The 6,184-nt window shown below is 44.3% G+C and overlaps 1 long non-coding RNA gene across 3 annotated transcripts in view; it reads right to left on the bottom strand.

The window, feature by feature from the left end:
- Positions 1-1,982: 1,982 nt before the first annotated feature.
- LOC103170055 overlaps positions 1,983-6,184 on the bottom strand; it is a 31,173-nt gene continuing 26,971 nt past the window's right edge. For all 3 annotated transcript variants that reach the window (XR_003755462.2, XR_003755461.1, XR_005659562.1), the window contains one exon: positions 1,983-2,385. This is a non-coding gene — a long non-coding RNA (uncharacterized LOC103170055). The remainder of the gene's footprint in view (positions 2,386-6,184) is intronic.

Below are 6,184 nucleotides of genomic sequence, written 5' to 3'. Positions count from 1 at the left end.
GGCTGGTTTTAATAGCCCGCGGATAAGATTTAGGATTCCGAACCAATGTCCTGGGACTCCTCCCATGTCTTTCTGAGAAGAAAAATGAATGTGTTTATCTGGGTAACTGGGAAGAGAGGATTTGGCTGGTAATGCTGTATAACAAATTCAATCTTCTTGGAGAAAAATGCAAGGACGAGGCACTGAGAGGATGTGAAAAGTGTGTTCAACCCAACAGTGGGGTAAAAATGAAAATGCAATAGTGGGGTGAGGGTTGTATATTTATGTTCTTACTGTACTAAGTAGTGGGGTAGATACAAATTAATCAGGTTGGATACAGTCTACGACCCACAGTCTTAATCTCCATTTTACAGATGAGGGAATTGAGGCCCAGAAAAGTGAAGTGACATTTCCAAGGTCATACAGACAGGTGGTGGAGCCAGGATTAGAACCTAGGTCCTTCTGACTCCCAGGCCCGTGCTCTATCCACTGGGTCACGCCGTTTACCCTTCTTCTAGCCTGCCTTTTATCCTAATCCCAAAACGACCTCACAAATTTAGTGCAATGTTTTGGAAGAAGAAAGGTGTTGAATACATACGTAAAGTAATATCAAAGGATGTTGATATTTTTTATTTGCACCATCTGTAACACTGAAAGCGATATTCATCCAGGCCTAATGTATCGACGATAGCTATTCCATTGCACAGGCGATGAATTTATGATGGCAGTGCAGCATTGCCGGTGTTTTTGCCAGGACACCGCTTGGTATTTGAAACACACGGATGCACAGTAGCTCTGATATTAGTAGAAATGGTGTTTTAGTCAGCTCTCACTGAATGCAATGCACTGTAATAAGTGCTTGGAAAAGTGCAGCTGAAACACAGGACATGTTCCCTAGACACAAGGAACTTTTGCTCTGAGAAAGATGAAACTTAAGGATCTTTACAAAGAGGGCCATCAGATTAGGCGACTGACTATACAGTTGATTATAGTTATATACACGTGTGGTGGGGGGGGGGGCATGTATATATATCTATGTATATATACACATACAGACATATACATATACATGTGCTGAGAGGATGTGCATATTTTAGGTGTTGGAAGTTAGGGAAGGCTTGTTGGAGGAATCGAAGTACCATAAAAATTTAGCTTGGGCAGTACAGAGACAATAATCTGGGAAAAGCAGTGAGTAAATAATAATAATTGTGGAATCTGCTAAATGCTTACTAATAATAATAATGTTGGTATTTGTTAAGCGCTTACTATGTGCTGAGCACTGTTCTAAGCGCTGGGGTAGACATAGGGGAATCAGGTTGTCCCACGTGGGGCTCACAGTCTTAATCCCCATTTTACAGATGAGGGAACTGAGGCACAGAGAAGTGAAGTGACTTGCCCACAGCCACACAGCCAGCAAGTGGCAGAGCTGGGATTCGAACTCATGAGCCCTGACTCCAAAGCCCATGCTCTTTCCACTGAGCTACTATGTGCCAGGCACTGTAGGAAGCGCTGGGGTAGATAGAAGCCAATCTGATTGGTCACACTCCGTGTCCAACATGGGGCTCACTGTCTTAATCCCCATTTTCCAGATGAGGTAACTGAGGTTCAGAGCAGTGAAAGGACTTGCTTAAGGTCACACAGCAGACAAGAGGTAGAGCCAGGGTTAAAACCCAGGTTCTTCTGACTACCAGACCTGTGTTTTATCCACTAGACCATGCTGCTTCTCAAGAGAGAGGAGGGCTAAGCTGGCGGGGAACCTCGATGCTAATTTTGTGGAGCTTTGGCTTAATACAGAGGGAATCGTGAAGCACCGGATGGTTTGAGAAGAAGGGAAATGTTGATGAGTGGTGCTCTAAGACAACAATCTGTATGGTTGCGTGAAGTATAGATTGGAGCTGGAAAAGACTGAAGATTGGGAGACCAGCTTATATAGACACACGCACAGCATCGCGTGGCCCTAGAACCCCCTCCTGGACCAAACAACAAAAGTCTGTTCAGGTGGCTTTGGAATTCATCACATTTTTATTCTTTCGCCTGAATGCACAGAAGTTTCGGGCCGTTGGTGGAATGTACAAAGAACAAAAACCATTTAAGCAAATGACTTGATGTTCTGATCTGTTAACCAGCTGACAGCTACTGTGACAGACTGGTTTGCCAAAGACACTGATTGGCACTTCACGGTATTCCCCTGACTGAAACGGCCCAGATCGGGAGAGATGTCACAATCCGCGTTAAATATTTGGATGAGCTATAATAGCGTTTTCAAAAAAAAATAGATCCAAGCTTGGATGATTGCTTAGTCTTCCATATGCACCTCACGTCAACACCGCAGGCTGCTTGGCAGGGTAGCTAGGAGGGAACCCGAGGAATGATCCTAGTTGGGGTTTCACAAAACAAATCATCAACCTGACAACGAAACGAGATTAGTTTATTAAGGCATTAGTGATTCACGGGTGACATTTAAGACTAATTAAACCAGACGACTCCATTTTACGAGTCTTGTCTAGGAGGAGGCCGGTCAGTGATTCTAAACATTTAGCGAGCGTCTTTCAGGAGAAAATATGATACTTTGGGGGGCTGTTGCCAAAGACTGGAACATCAAAAATGCATTTTAAAAGCCCTGGCTTCCTCCAGTAGATTGTGAAATCCATTCTATCTGTTCAAGAATGTGCTTCTCAAACACTTAACTGTTGCAATGATTGGTTAAAATAAAGAGCAGAGGGAATTTACCGCCGTATAACGAAGCTAAGAAATTCTCTCGCAGTGGCTAATGAATGTGAATGCTTCCCATTTCTCCTGAAGAGTAAAATTATTTGCAGGTACCATGCACTCTTATTTATTTTAAAATGGTACTTTTACTCATTTTAAAAATATGCTGCTGTACTGTAAAAGGATGTTTTCCAGTTTATAGAACGATCTAATCTCAGAATCTTGGGGTAGGGAAGACCCTTCTAATTTCATCTTCCTCACCCACCATAGAGACCCGCTAGCTCCCAGACCGCCCTGTATGAAGGAATGCTTGCCTAGTGGTTAGTATAATAAATTGATCATATATTTAGCCTGCCACTTGTAATCATATTCATTTAGCAAAGAAGTTTTGTTCACATGGGTTGTTTGCCAGTGTTTCTTGCATGCTTGCACGGGCTAGGCTTGCAAAGGGAAAAGATGTATTTTTTAAGAGGCTTTTCCTGCAAAATATTATTTTGCAACTAAATCTGAGAGGGGTCAACTGAAAGTTTAGGCCAAGGTTATGTCCATGGACACTGAGGCATTCACATAAGACTACTGGCAGAGAGCTACCTTGGAGTATTTATTGAGTACCCACCTTGTGAAGAACACTGTTCTAAGCACTAGGGGGACTACAATAGAAGTAAAAGTCATGGTTCTTGCCCTTGAGGATTTTACCATCTAATGTTCAGTGAGGATCAAATGAAACCAGTGATTTTAAAATTAAGGCAGGAGTGATTTTGGTTGGGCAAGCTAAAGATTTACCTAATAATAATTGAGGTATTTAGTGCTTACTATATGCCAAGCACTGTGATAAGCTACAATCTGATCACTCACAGTCCCTCTCCCACTTGGGACATATGGTCTAAAGGTTGGGGGGAGAACAGGTATTACCTTGTTCCCATTTTACAGATGAGGAAACAAGACTTCCCTTAAGATCACCTAGCAGGCAAATGGCAGTCAGGATTAGAACCCTGGTCTCCTGAGTCCCAGGTCCACGTTCTTTCCACTAGGCCATGCTTCTTTCCCCCACTTCACTAGTCAGGTGATAAAGCACAGAAATGGGTTTCTAGAAGAGCTTGCGGAGTGTCCATCCCTGACCATCTTTAAAGGGAAACTATCTAGGCTTCGGGTCTGGATTGTTTAGCTGTCCACCTCCCTGCCAGCAGTGGGTTAAGTCACCAGGATTCTCAAGGGTCCTCTTGAGAACTAAGCCTCTGTGGCCAGCAGAGTATTTTTTTATGACATTAGTTAAGCATTTGCTATGGGCCAAGCACTATACTAAGCCCCAGGCGAGATAATTGGGTTGGGCAGGGTCCCTGTCTTATATGAAACTCAGTGTAAGGTGTTGGAGGACACACATTTTATCCCCGTATTACAGATGAGGAAAGAGAGGCATGGATGTCAAATGATTTGCCCAAGGTCAGGCAAGTAACAGAGCCAAGGTTAGAACCAAGGTCTTCGGACTCCCAGGCCCATGCTTTTCCCCCTAGACCGTGCTGCTTTGCTAATGACAAAACATCCTGTGAATCACCCAAAAGCTACACGCAAAACCTATTCTCCCGTAGGAAGATGAAGAGGAGTAATTAATAGCTACAATCTGTATTCCTGCTGGATTGCAAAACTGCACAGCATGGATAAATTGGTCATGAAAATAAGTTGGCACTTTACACTATTAAGCCCAAACTTTTAGATCATCAACCACCAGAAAATATAAAAAGAGGTCAGCTCACAGTCCACATTTCAAAAGCAAATAGGATAAGAGGTGCTCAGGGCTTAAATCGATTCAGGTCAGCCAAATGATATAGTCTTACTCGTTTTGTCTTCAAGGAGGAGCAAAGCTACCTCTTTGGGCAGCCTCGCTTGGCGGGGAGTGGACACTGGCAAATTTGGAAATTTTTGGCAAATGGTGCCGTGTGCCCAGAAAGACGTTTTAAGAAAATGATTGAAGCAATAGAGTAAATGATGAGCTAGAGAGGGGAGAGCCTTGAGGTAAGAAGGCCTGCACCATGGCTGATGCAGAAGTTGATCCAGGATATAACCAGTGCCTGCACCGACGGCGTAGCATTTTGGATGGAGAGGAAAATGCAGATTCTCCGAGTGCTGTGGAGAAAAAACTGGCAGGCTTAGGTGATGATCATCTGAATATGGAGATCGACAGAGAGGGAGTAGTCAAGGTAAATGTCATAGGTTATGGGCTTGAGGGTTGAAGATACGGTAGATGGGCAGGGAACATGTCTGCTAATTCTGTTGCATTGTCCTCTCCCAAGCCCTTAGTACTGTGCTCTGCATTTAGTAAGCCCTCAAAAAATACCATCAATTGGTGGAAAAGAAGATGCGGGAGGGCAGATGATCGTAGTTTTGATGCCGAGCTTGAGGAACTAATAATAGTAATTTTGGCATTTTTCACATGCTTACTATGTTCCAAGCACTGTACCAAGTGCTGGGGCAGATAAAAGTTAATGGGACCTTGGACAAGTCATGTGTTTGCTGTGTGACCTTGGACAAGTCACTGAACTTCTTTGTGCAACAGTCACCACAGCTATAAAATGAGGTTTAAGACTGTGAACCCCGTGTGGGACATGGTCTGTGTCCAAAATGATTCACATGTCTCTACCCCAGCACTTAGTACTGTGCCTGGCTCTTCTAAGTTGTTTTTGGGTGGTGCTGGGGTAACAGACCCACAATCCTGGCCTGCAGTGCGACATTCTGCCATTTGATAAGCTTAAAATAAAAAGTGGAGCTTTTGGATATTGCCGAACCACCAAGCCGCACTCTTCCAGGAACATATGCAGAGAAGATAAATAAGTACATAGGTCTGGTCGAGCTGCGGAAACATATGGGAGATAGAAGCCCGGCAAAGCCAAGCCAATTCTCATCTTGGCCACCAGAACGGTTCCACTTACACTAGCTAAGCAGATCAGGAAACTGGGGATTCATTATAGCTGGCCTCATTTCACAAGTCAATGCTGGATGCCGCCCGCCCGGGGTGCTCGTGCTTTTCATTACCAAGGCCAAGATGAATTTGGGGCAGAGCCTGAGGGCTCTAAGGGACCCTGAGAGGAAAAGAGTGTGAAGAATAAGAAAGAGAGGAACAGGAGAGCCAAGGGAAGGCAGGACTCAATCAATGGTTCTTATTGAGCTCTTACTGTGTGCAGAGCACTGTACTAAGCACTTGGTAAAGGACAATCTAATAGAGTTGGTAGACACAGTCCCTGCCCTCAGAGCTTACAGTCTGGTGGGAGAGAAGGATGAAAAAGAGGAGCAGCATGGTCTAGTGGTTAGAGCATGGCCCTGGGAGTCAGAAGGTCATGGGTTCTAAACCCGGCCCTGCCACTTTTCTTCCGTGTGACCTTGTGCAAGTCAGCTCACCTCTCGGTGCCTCAGTTCCATCATCTGTAAAATAATGTTGGTATTTGCTAAGCGCTTACTATGTGGAGAGCACTGTTCTAAGTGCTGGGGGTAGATACAGGGTAAT

Source organism: Ornithorhynchus anatinus, chromosome X2 (genome assembly GCF_004115215.2).
Source record: "Ornithorhynchus anatinus isolate Pmale09 chromosome X2, mOrnAna1.pri.v4, whole genome shotgun sequence".
Taxonomy (NCBI): Eukaryota; Metazoa; Chordata; class Mammalia; order Monotremata; family Ornithorhynchidae; genus Ornithorhynchus; species Ornithorhynchus anatinus.
This window is presented reverse-complemented; position numbering and strand designations above follow the sequence as displayed.